The sequence below is a fragment of the Schistocerca americana genome, chromosome 7 (assembly GCF_021461395.2).
Source record: "Schistocerca americana isolate TAMUIC-IGC-003095 chromosome 7, iqSchAmer2.1, whole genome shotgun sequence".
NCBI lineage: Eukaryota > Metazoa > Arthropoda > Insecta > Orthoptera > Acrididae > Schistocerca > Schistocerca americana.
The window spans coordinates 145,795,795-145,809,326 of NC_060125.1; the positions used below are offsets into that span (position 1 = coordinate 145,795,795).

The following is a 13,532-nucleotide window of genomic DNA, read 5'->3' on the forward strand; positions in this document are numbered from 1 at the left end:
TCTCGTGGTCGTGCGGTGGCGTTCTCGCTTCCCACGCCCGGGTTCCCGGGTTCGATTCCCGGCGGGGTCAGGGATTTTCTCTGCCTCGTGATGGCTGGGTGTTGTGTGCTGTCCTTAGGTTAGTTAGGTTTAAGTAGTTCTAAGTTCTAGGGGACTGATGACCATAGATGTTAAGTCACATAGTGCTCAGAGCCATTTGAACCATTTTTTTGAAATAGGAGGTGAAACGTAGTCAAACAAATGTAGAAAACTACAGTACTGGTGATCCAACTACAAGCTGTTGCAGAAATGATCAGTCGAAGCTGTGAGGATCCTCCATTGACAGGGAGATCAGGGTAATCTGAAAAACGGAATGAGTTTATGAGGAATGTTGTAGCAATGTTGTTGCAATTCATAAGAATCGGTATTTCTCACGTGAGGTAAAGGTCTTAAGAGTGTGAGTCATGCCTACCGGAGAGTCGGGTGAAGTAAGGCGGGACGCTGAGTAGAGCCGAGTAGTTGGTGAGCCAGACGGGGCCGTCTATGACTGGGTGTTTTGGGTCCGCCTCGTCCCTCCAGATGCCCTTGGGCAGGTAGATGTCGCGGCTGACGGCGCCCTCCTCCAGCACCGGCGCCACCAACAGGTCCTCTCCAAGCAGGAACTCTGCACGGAAAACACGGAACACGTCACAAATGTTTGCAGAGTCTCGTCTCTTTAGCACCAAAAGAGCGGTGTAGAAATGTCTGACATAGTGAAGGAACAAAATAACATATGTCTCCTTTCACGTTTACCAGTCCAGTGTCTCAAACTATGCAGTCCAGTATTCTCAAATCCAATTTTTGATGTTCTCTTGCTGGAGTCCTAATTGCATCTTTAATTTGAGGTTGGTTACAGCGCCTCCTGTGTTCTGCCTACTTCATCACTTCCACGTAAGTCACAAGGCGTGGAGGCAGTAGATATCCAGCTTTTCATGTGCTGCCAGAAAAATGTTTTGAGTGAACAGAACAAAATTCAGCTAGAATCTGTATACATTATACAAATATTACCCTAAGTAAATATTACTCTAAGTACCACTTAAATTGTTGGTGAAATAAAATAGTTTGTGCGATGATACACTACTGGCCATTAAAATTGCCACACCACGAAGATGACGTGCTACAGACGCGAAATTTAACAGACAGGAAGAAGATGCTGTGATATGGAAATAATTAGCTTTTCAGAGCATTCACACAAGGTTGGCGCCGGTGGCGACACTTACAACATGCTGACATTAGGAAAGTCTCCAACCGATTTCTCATGCACAAAAAGCAGTTGACCGGCGTTGCCTGGTGAAACGTTGTTGTGATGCCTCCTGTAAAGATGAGAAATGCGTACCATCACGTTTCCGACTTTGATAAAGGTCGGATTGTAGCCTATCGCGATTGCGGTTTATCGTATCGCGACATTGCTGCTCGCGTTGGTCGAGATCTAATGACTGTTAGCAGAATATGGAATCGGTGGGTTCAGGAGGATAATACAGAACGCCGTGCTGGATCCCAGCGACCTGGTATCACTAGCAGTCGAGATGTCAGGCATCTTTTCCGCATGGCTGTAACGGATCGTGCAGCCACGTCTCGATCCCTGAGTCAACAGATGGGCCGAGCAACTGGCTCCTCACAATACGCCAGTCACTACTCTTAATGAACTGTGGTATCGTGTTGAAGCTGCATGGGCAGCTGTACCTGTACACGCCATCCAAGCTCTGACTCAATGCCCAGGCGTATCAAGGCAGTTATTACGGCCAGAGGTGGTGGTACTGATTTTTCAGGATCTATGCACCCAAATTGCGTGAAAATGTAATCACATGTCAGGTCTAGTATAATATATTTGTCCAATGAATACTCTTTTATCATCTGCATTTCTTCATGGTGTAGCAATTTTAATGGCCAGTAGTGTCCATGCCAGAACTGCAGGAAATGGCACAGACACGTGCCTTGAGCAAGATCACCCTTAACGAAACCTAAATGGATCCTATTTCTAGATGGAGGTAGGAAAACATATTTCACTGACATTTCCCCAAAACAAGACCAGTCTTACTAGAAATGCTGCAGGCATAAGACAGACTTCGGTGACAAATCGGTGTATTATAATCACTCACTTGGTGCACGGTTGGTCAATAGCGCAACACACGTCTGATCAGCCTTTCACTATATCCATTCCAACGAAAGGTGATCTCAAGATGACTCAATTGGTGAACTCTCAGGATCTGATATGATGTGGGCTCTGCGAACCAGTGTAATAAGGGCCCCTTATGCTGAGCCTGTAGTCAGTGTGAGTAGGCATCTTGTGAACAGCTTGTCAACGCACTGTCAACCTTCCTACTGACCAACACATCAAGAAAGAGAAGGAAGCCATGGAATGAATTCAGGTGATCTAGATTATCACTAAAATTCTCACAACCATGAGACGAAACAACAAAAATATCGCATACGTATCTGAAAAAAAACCCACACACAGCTTTCAAAGCCGCTAATTCCAAGGCATGTATCTCGAAGTATGTCATAAGCAAATTTTCAATAAAAGGCTTCCCATCGTAACTCCATTTGTATGCTCATTGTACTGGTCGTTGAATAAAGAATAAGTGAAAGTCAACAGAAGTCGAAATTGCTTCAGTAATTCAACATTAAGCCTACCTCTATGAATCGTGACGAATGACAAAGGAACACGAGTGAAGAGAGAGTCCACATCAAAATAGAATACTAGAGTCTTTCATACGCATTGCTTCTAATCAAAGCTAGAAATCCGCCGTATCCTTAAAGTAATGCTCACACCGACTAACTTGTGGGCTCAACAGATTAGCAAAGTGTTTTGGTAAACGATATGTCGGAGCACCAATGTTACTCAGAATCAGTGAAGAGGAACTCATTCTTTGTGGATTTTCGGAAGGCCATACAACCAAGGAGCAGTAAGTGTTACGACTGTTGATACGCTCCAGCGACGAGCAACTTTATTTTAGTCTTTCTCTCAACTCTTTTCTTGGGCTCAGCACCGATATGTTGAATCAGATAGTAAATACTGGATCTTTTGACCATACTCAATGACTTGTCTTTAGTTTGTATAATGACGCTAGTGTTTACAGTGTGTGTGTGTTTATGTTAACTTTCCGGAATCTCTCTGCAAACCGAAGTCTGAAATTTCCTTGCACAGCGTTTTTCTGTTGAAACTGTTCTTTGAAAATTACAGGTTGGTCTCCTGTCCAAATTTCGGCGATTGTCGACGACGTCATCCAGCTACATTCCCGAAAGTTATCTGAAAATGATATACGCCAGGAGAAACTCAAGTCTAACACTGTATTTGTCTGCAAGGGCACAAAAATACGCTTAAGCAGCATGTTCAAAAGTTAGAGTAATGAGGAGAAATACAATTTACCAAACAATGTAATAGTAATTGAAATATTATGTAAATTGAGGGAGTAGGGGAAGAAAGGAAAGGGAAAGAACTATTGACGTCAGCTTCCTCGGTAATCAGTTGTGACGAGTGAAAATGTGTGCCAGACCAGTATTCGAATGTGGGATCTCCTGCTTCCTAGCAATTGCGTTAACACTGTGCCATGCAGACACTGTGTTCGTCACTATATTGCGGACTATCTCTGCACACCTCCCGGCCGACCCACATTCGCACTCAGCGTCACCTATAAGCAGTCCCCATGCATGTCCTCCATGCTCGCTACTTTTAGATTGTCACAGGAAGTCGAACGTAGTTGTGCATCGGCATTGAATGTGGTGGATTCATTGCACACTGAGACAAATCGGTTATACAAAGGCATGGTGTCTGTCCATTCAGACGTATCCAAAAGAAAACACACCATGGATTCATATAAATAATTAACATGTATCCTTTTGAAATACTACCACACAGCTATATATCAGAAACCGCTGCAGATTCACTATGTTTGTTTCTTTCATTTCCCTCAAACATCTCCACTCCTCTCCCCCCACCCCACTAGCACCACCCCCTCCTCCCCTTTCTTCCCTTCTCCCTCGTATCCCTACCCTTGTCAGATTCTCCCAGTTTGTTCTTCATCATCAGTGTGCTACGTCAGTGTTGTGTTCAGTGCCGTTCTACAGTGACGGCGAGTACTGTGGTTTTAATTGTGTGCCTGACTTGTACATAGTGTTGCTGTCCGTGATCGTTTTGTGCTATGCCACCAATCGCAACTTTTATGCTCCGGTCGTACTTCGCCTTGTGTTCTTTTAATCCTTACAGTGCGTGTTTTTGTGTGTAAATTACTTATTTGGATTTTTTCTCCATTTTTACATTCCCCCCCCCTTTTTGTATGCTCTCTTCCAATATCTTACCCCCTTCTTTATCTATATACCACCATATTTTTCTCTTTTATGTCGTTTTAAACGTCTTCTGTTATACAGGGTGAGTCACCTAACGTTACCGCTGGATACATTTCGTAAACCACATCAAATACTGACGAACCGATTCCACAGACCGAACGTGAGGAGAGGGGCTAGTGTAATTGTTTAATACAAACCATACAAAAATGCACGGAAGTATGTTTTTTAACACAAACCTACGCTTTTTTAAATGGAACCACGTTAGTTTTGTTAGCACATCTGAACATATAAACAAATACGTAATCAGTGCCGTTTGTTGCATTGTAAAATGTTAATTACATCCGGAGATATTGTAACCTAAAGTTGACGCTTGAAACCTCCGACGTTCAGTTGCGTGTTGTAACAAACACGGGCCACGGTCGGCGAGCAGCATCTGCAGGGACATGTTTACGATGACGACCGTGTTTACGAGTGTGGCTGTAGTGCACTGTTGTGGTTTGGTCTAGCTGTCGCAGTGTCCGCATGTAGCGCTTGCTGCTATTGTTATTCTGCATTAGTCTCCGCACGCAGACCAACTGTAGTACACCGTGTTACCAGACGTCTGTGATAGTGTAGTGTTGTAGGAACTGTGACCATGGTGTATTCGAACTCTGAAAAGGCGGAGATGATACTCATCTATGGCGAGTGTCGACGAAATGCAGCTGAAGCCTGCAGGGTGTATGCAGACCGAACGTGAGGAGAGGGGCTAGTGTAATTGTTTAATACAAACCATACAAAAATGCACGGAAGTATGTTTTCCTACCTCCAACTGTATGCAACAGGTATGGTCGTAGCACGCAAACGGGTCCGTAACAGGCCCGTCACAGGAGAAGCGGGTGCAGTTGGTGTGTTGGCTGCTGTTGCCATGAACCCACACATGAGTACACGGGACATTGCGAGAGCCGGAGGACTGAGTCAAAGTTGTGTCATGCGCATACTGCATTGTCACCGCTTTCACCCGTTTCATGTGTCGCTACATCAGCAATTACATGGTGATGACTTTAATCATCGAGTGCAATTCTGTCGACGGGCATTAACAGAGAATGCGTTGCAGTTCTACCTGTTTACCGATGAAGCAGGTTTCACAAATCACGGGGCAGTGAATCTACGGAACATGCATTACTGGTCCGTGGACAATCCTCGCTGGCTCAGACAGGTAGAGCGACAGCGACCGTGGACTGTAAATGTATGGTGCGGAATCATTGGCGACCACCTCATTGGTCCTCACTTCATTGCAGGGGCGCAAACAGCTGCAACATATATCGCGTTTCTACAGAATGATCTGCCAACGTTGCTCGAAAATGTCCCACTGGAAACGCGTCGACGTATGTGGTATCAGCATGATGGTGCACCTGCACATTTCGCAATTAACACTAGGCTGACCCTTGACAGGATGTTCGACGGGCGCTTCATAGGACGTGGAGGACGCATAAATTGGCCAGCCCGTTCTCCTGATCTTACAGCTCTGGACTTCTGGACTTCTGGGGTACGTTAAAGGAGAATGTGTACCGTGATGTGCCTACAACCCCAGAGGATATGAAACAACGTATTGTGGCAGTCTGCGGCGACATTACACCACATGTACTGCGGCGTGTACGACATTCATTACGCCAGAGATTGCAATTGTGTGCTGGAAATGATGGCCACCACATTGAACATCTATTGGCCTGACATGTCGGCACACACTCTATTCCACTCCGTAATCGAAAACGGAAACCACGTGTGTACGTGTACCTCACCCCTCATGGTAATGTACATGTGCGTCAGTGGAAAAGACCAATAAAAAGGTGTTAGCATGTGGACGTAATGTGCTGTTCCAGTCTCTTCTGTTCCTAAGGTCCATCACCGTTCCCTTTGGATCCCTACGTAATTCGGTGCTCTCCGATACACACGATCGAACAGCGGAGAAGTGGTACTCAAGCGTCAACTTTAGGTTACAATATCTCCGGATGTAATTAACATTTTACAATCCAACAAACGGCACTGATTACGTATTTGTTTATGTGTTCAGATGTGCTAACAAAACTAACGGAGTTCCATTTAAAAAAACGTAGGTTTGTGTTAAAAAACATACTTCCCTGAATTTTTTTATGGTTTGTATTAACCAATTACACTAGGCCCTCTCCTCACGTTCGGTCTGTGGAATCGATTCGTCAGTATTTGATGTGGTGTACGAAATATATCCAGCGGTAATGTTAGGTGACTCACCCTGTATACTTCATGTCTTACGGCTGAAGAGCAGCTCCTATGCTGCTGCCATCCAGCCCCAGATGGGGAACTGAACTACAATAAAAAAAAGCACTCCGTCTTCAGGCCATGAGTGGCCTACCGGGACCATCCGACCGCCGTGTCATCCTCAGTGGAGGATGCGGATAGGAGGGGCGTGGGGTCAGCACACCACTCTCCCAGTCGTTATAATGGTATTCTTGACCGAAGCCGCTACTGTTCTGTCGAGTAGCTCGTCAATTGTCATCACGAGGCTGAGCGCACCCCGAAAAATGGCAATAGCGCATGGGGGCCTGGATGGTCACCCACCCATCCAAGTGCCGACCACGCCCAACAGCGCTCAACTTCGGTGATCTCACGGGAACCGGTGTAGCCACTGCGGCAAGGTCGTTGCCGAACTACAATAAAGGAAACAAAAATTCCCTCAAAATTGTGGATCATACTGTCGCACCTTAAAATTTACTCATTTCATTTCAGACTCAAGAGGTATGGTAGTGTCTAGTCGACGCAGGAAGGATGCTAGATAGGAAAGTGTAGCAGTGAGCCACAACACAGTTTAAAGACAGACTCTCTCGCCATACCTGAGTTTATGCCGAGTGCCGTTCCGTCGGTGGGGGCGACCCACCAGACTGGGGGGTTGACTAGACTGCCGTCCCTCACAGCCTTCTTCATCAGGTCTATGATGCTGGGGGCGTGGCGGGCGTGCAACGCCGTCAGCTGCCGGCTCAGCCCCACCGTCTGCAACAGAGCGAACACTCCCAGCACTGGCTGTCCCGTTCACCCACACTTCACAGAGGAGGAATAAGTACAGTTCTCAGGGAAACTCTAGTGAGAAACAGGAAGTTCGGGCGATTCACATTTCTGTACGATCTAATTCTTCACTTGAATGGAACATGAATACAAACTATGCATACGGTACAATGCTATGTCCTCTTGAAGAAATTGTCGAGCTGTGATAGATCCTATTTTCATCAGTTACTTTTCCCTCACATATCACTTTCACTTTTGTTAGGACAGTACAGTTGGTCTGAAAAGCATTCAATTCTCTTCTATAAGACCCTTAAAATGCTCTCTATAAATGTGATATGATGTATTCTCTTGCTGAAGTGCTACTACTTTCTCTGGAAAGGCAACTGTGAGATGAACATAATCTCTACTTGTGTATTTTTCTCTCACATCACGTCCGTGACCGTCATAACAGCTATTAAGTAAAAGGCATGACTTACTCGAGAATGGTGGTGGCTTCAAGTATGCAGTAGAATAGCTTCGGACCTGTCATGCTTTTCAGCCCTTGTGGTTCGCGCCATCCTTCAGTGTGATCACAGAAAGGTGGAACGCTGACATGTCCTTGAATAAAACGGTAGAGGGTCCGTCTATGACACCTGCTCAGCAACACCCTCAGTGCCATGCACAAACCTTCGTTGAGCACTTTAAAAATCTACCTGTCAGAGACTTCGACACCTATTCAACTGAGAGATGCCTAACAGTCTCTCTGTTCTTTATCAAAAACTACACCAGACATTTTTAAAAAAATTTCAAAGAAAACCTAACAGGGTATCAACCACCTAATCTGTGCTTTCGCCGGTCCGATGGATCACTGGAAATCAATCCTAAAAAGAACTGTCAAATTTTAGCTAAATATTTTCACTCACTTCTCAACTGCGAGCCTCCGACAGAACAACTAGATTTCGAAAAACCCACATCCAATCCCGATTCAAATCCACCATCACTTAAAGAGGTAAAGAAAATAATAAATTCTTTGAAGAACAACAAGTCTCCAGGGAAGACGGAATCATAACAGAAGTAAGGAAATTAAATGACAATAATCTCACACAAGCAACCCACAGAATTATATCAAATATTTGGGAAACTGAACAAATACCTGCAGAGTGGAAATCTGCATTAATTCACCCTCTCAACAAAAAAGGTGCAAAAACCGATCCAAATAATTACAGGTGAATTTCACTGCTCCCTGCAATATACAAAATTCTTTCAAAGGCCCTGTTGAACAGACTGGAGGAACAAGCGGACCAGTTAATAGGGGAGTATAAGGCAGGCTTTCGCAAAGGTCGATCTTGCATCGAACAGATGTGCAACTTAAAAACAATTTTGTAATGAAAAAAATGTAGGAATACTGTGCTAACTTTTCTCGATTTTAAAAAGGGTTACGATTCAAAAGATAGACTAACCTTATTTCACACCTTAGAGGAGTTCAGGATTGACAGGGAAACAAAGTTATTCAACAGGCATTAACCGATACAATCTCCAAAGTTAAATTCATGAGAGAAACATCAGAAGCATTTAATATCCGTACTGATGTTCGCCAGGGAGATGGAATGTACCCCCTTCTGTTTAACAAGGTTCTGGAAAAAATTGTGAGGACATGGGAAAAGGAAATAAAAGGAACTTAGCTTGGAATTAAAAAAGAACAGAGAACGAGGGTGAAGTGTCTGGCTTTGGTTCAAATGGCTCTGAGCACTATGGGACTTAACATCTGAGGTCATCAGTCCCCTAGAACTTAGAACTACTTAAACCTAACTAACCTAAGGACGTCACACACATCCATGCCCGAGGCAGGATTCGAACCTGCGACCGTAGCGGTCGCGCGATTTCAAACTGAAGCGCCTAGAACCGCTTGTTCACATCGGCTGGCTGTCTGGCTTTCGCGGACGATCTTGCCATTCTAACGAACAATAGAGAGGAAGCCAAACTAGCATTGGAAAAACTACACGAAATCCCACAGTAAACTGGGCTACAAATCTCCTACGAGAAAACACAGTATATGGAAAACAAACCTGTAGATAATCTCCCCATTACTACTCAGTACGAGAAAGTGGCACAAGTTGCCCACTTCAGATATCTGTGAGATATAATCCAACCATCAGGACTCAACTCAATAGCCAATAAAGATAGAATCTCCAGATTACAGAAAGCATATAAGCTCACTTGGAATCGCTACAATAAGAAATCTATTTCTGTTAATGCGAAACTAAGGCATTACTACACAGTAGTCCTACCGGAAGCACTTTATGATGCAGAAACTACAGTGATTCATGGTCATACTAAGATCAGAGAGATTCAAAATCAAGAAAGAAAAATTCTGTGGAAAATATATGGACCAGTGTTACGGGAAGGAATTTGGATGAAGAGGCCAACTAGAGAGATTTACAGAAACATAGAAACAATAACAGACACCATTAGAAAGAGAAGGATGAAATTTTACGGACATATCAGCTGGATGAACAAAAGCAGGGTCACAAGACAAATCTTTGAGATAGTAAAAAAGAGCAAACACAAGACAAAGTGTATAACTGAAGCAGAAGAAGACATTAAAGAACTGGGGATCACACAAGACAACATAAACAAAATAGAACGGTTTAGAAACATCATACAGAAACACACTTAAAGAAGAACATACGAAGAACTGAACGGGGAAAAGATGGTCGGAAGAACGCCAGAGAGAACACAGTGAACGTATGAACAGAATTTGGGAAGAACGAAGAAAGAAGAGGAAATCATGACTACACAAGTTCAGTCACTCTCTCAAAAGGGAATAATCGAAAATAATAATAATAATATATGGGTGTAGGTGGTGTGTAGCACAACAGGCATAACAGTATAACAAAATGTGTGTTAAAAGTGTGGGAGGACCTAAAGTCCCAACAAGGGGATGGTGGACCACCATCAGGCGTAAGAGAAAGGTACCCTGGCATATGACAGTTAACTAGGTACATTGCAAAAGAAAGCATTGGGAGTAGCAGCAGAATCCGCTCGTAATTGCAAGTGTGACTAATGAGATCCCGTATTTGTGTGTAAATTTTGGCTTTAATTCATTCAGGTGTACTGCACCGACGGTATGCACAATAGAATGACCACTTCAGCCGTAGCTTCTTCGAAAATTCCTCTTCACATTCTAACAGGCTGCATACAATTGAGCGCAATACAGTGGTAGCACGCAAGATTCTGTTCTTCGCCGTATAGTACCAGCACGGGGTGATAAAGGGTTGTCGACAGAACCTGACCTCTCACAACTACGAGCATGTTCCGTCAACCCACAGATCAGCGGTGTCGTCCAAAGACTGCGGTACCACACCGATATCAAAGATATTAGCTATGTCTCGCTGCTAATTGCAACGACGAATGGGAGAGGCTGAAGAAGACGCATCCTCTCTCTGCACTGAGGCGCCCTCACAAGGAGGTCAATATAAAGCAGAACTTTGGTGTGCTCTGCCCAGCTGAGGCAGTCAATACCATCGACTAGGTGTGACGGTACGTCACATAAATATTGATATTTTTATCGGTTGTAAACCGTAGTTAACGTATTTTTTGAATATAATTAGTATAAAAGATACAGTTAATGTTCTTGAAACAACTGCAGCGATAATTTAAAAGTAGCATCTTTATTTAAAACGTATCTATGAAAATAAAAAAGGATCGTAAGGAGACGCGATTGTAGAGCCTAGGAGGAAGGACGTACTTTATGGTACACACATTGTTTTGTTTCGCGATACGGAAGGCAGCCATTGAGCGGCTACACATATTTTATGTAAGTTATTCGGTATTCTGATAAAATAAACTAATTATTGTTATCAAAAAATGAATTTCTTTGTAATAGTTGTCACCTCAAATGGTCGCAGTGGCTAATTATTTTTAATAAGCATTTTTTCAGTAATTTGTGCTGCAGGAAGCTCATCTTCCGATGCAGCCTCTGGTCGGCCATTACGCGCCGAAGTATTAATTTATTTTTCGAAGTGTTAACAGTAACTGCAAATGCGAGAGATTTCATTGTAAGAACCCTTCTAAATTGCAACACATAATTAATTTACGTTAAAGTTCATTTTTTAAAATTATACAGATTCCATGAGTTCAGTAAGTTTTATCTTGGCCGCTCCAGGCCAACAATCTAAATTCTCTCGAGCCTTGCTTTGCAATCAATAAATAGAAATTAACAAAATTACATTCAATTCAGTTAACGGCAACTATATTTTAGTCATCACGTTCAAAAACTGAAGTTGGTACATGACTAACAGCGGCCCTTCAAGAACCAGTTTCATATTTACTTATGCATGTAAGTAAAAGTGATAAGAAAAGATAATATCCCCGAGAGAAAGAATCATGCTCTAACAAAAGAAAAATTCATGCTGATAAATTAAAAACAGAAAATTATATATATATATATATATATATATATATATATATAATTTTTTTATATGTATAACGTAACAAATGGCAACGTAACATAGGTCCAATATTACTCACGTCTCAGGTGAACATGTACTGTTGTAAATGCTCAACAGAGTACTTCAAGAGAAGTGTTTGTGATTGTATAACTCAAGCGATGCTTGAGATATTCAAGTAATCCTATGCCAAAGGATTGCATCAAGTTAAGTAAGTCTATTAGAGAAGATAAACTTCTTTTCCAAGTTCGCTAATGATAGCCTTTATTGTCGGATAACCGGTTTCGGCAATTACTGTTACCATCTTTAGATATCGACAGTAAGGTTTTTGCATATTTCTTAAAATAGTAGCAATGACACACTGTCTCATGAGAGTGTCCCTTAGCATTGACTTCAAAAATGTGCGGATTATTAAGTGTTGCTCAACCATTGTACGCCATTGTACTCCCTACGCACAGTTTCTGAGCTAGCTGGACTGCTGGAAGCACTCTGGAACCTTAGAGTGATTTCTCCTGCAGATTTCATACCAGTTTTACAACTACCCTCGACAATGTTCGAAGACTTCTGTTCACCAGTACAGGAGAATTGCCTGGTCTCGGTTTATCTTTGGTTGTGCCTCCAATTCATGGTAACGTCATTAACAGAAAGGAAGGAAGGAAGATTGGTTTCTTGTCCCGTCGACTTCGACGTCATTAGAGACGGAGCACACGCTCGGACTGCGTCAAGGATGGGGAAGGAAATCGGCCGTGTCCTTTCATTTCAGCATTTTCCTGTAGCAATTTAGAGAAGTCACGGAAAATCTAGGTTTTAACCGTCGTCCTACAGAATGCGAGTCCAGTGTGGTAACCAATGCGCCACCTTGCTCGTTGGTAAAATTGTCTTCGAGGGATTTGTTACCCATATAAATCCCATGATTAGCCTTCGTTCGAATTCACTGCGGTGTTCTCTTCTTACTGCATCTATAATGACTATACAATACTTCCCGTCTGCCTTTGTTCCGGTATGTCTGCCTCTGGCCACACATAGTTGTCAATTCCGCATTATTTAAGGGTGACCGGATATTTATCATCAGCCTCTCTTTTTCTACTTTGCCTGTGCAGGATTTGAGCCCACTGTGCAAACATAACGCAATTATTTTCAGTAAAATACACACACTGCAGTTAAATTTCCTGGAGAATAAATCTACCTCCAGCTCTGACCAAGTTTCTTCCGTCATAATGTATGTCGAAAGTAATGTAGAACGATTATCGTGAACTGTGACAGAGAGAGGGAGAGGGAGAGAGAGAGAGAGAAAGAGAGAGAGAGAGAGAGAGAGAGAGTCCACAGAGAGTTACGTACCTCGCCGTCAAAGTCCCAGGGCGCGTAGGAGAACTGAATGGCCGGCATGAAGACGGTGGCCTGCAGCCAGCGTATGAAGAGCTCCTTGGTGGGCGCCTCGCTGCCGTAGCCGTTGCCGCCCACCATGTCTGGCAGGACGAAGGGGTAGCCCACCATGTTCATCTGCAGCAGCGTCGTCACCAGCGAAGCCAGGCCGTTGTCGAAGCCCCACCTGCTGTCCTTGTCGAGCATGCGGATGTAGATCGGAAACTGTTGACTTTGTTGGCCGACGCGAGCCTCTACCATCGGCCCGAACTGGGCGGCGGTCTTCAAGTAGTCCGGGTTGTACTGCACCGGGTTCTTCTCCTCGGTTCTCAGCGCGGGAGGCTGTGGTAGCCAGCTAGTCTCGCCGGCATCGAATTTGCACGAGTCGATTCCCATCTCAGTCTTGACTTTCTAAACAGTTTC

The 13,532-nt window shown here is 43.7% G+C and overlaps 1 pseudogene; it reads right to left on the reverse strand.

Moving 5' to 3' along the window:
* Nucleotides 1-428: 428 nt before the first annotated feature.
* Nucleotides 429-13,532, reverse strand: part of LOC124622802 — a 60,086-nt pseudogene continuing 46,982 nt past the window's right edge.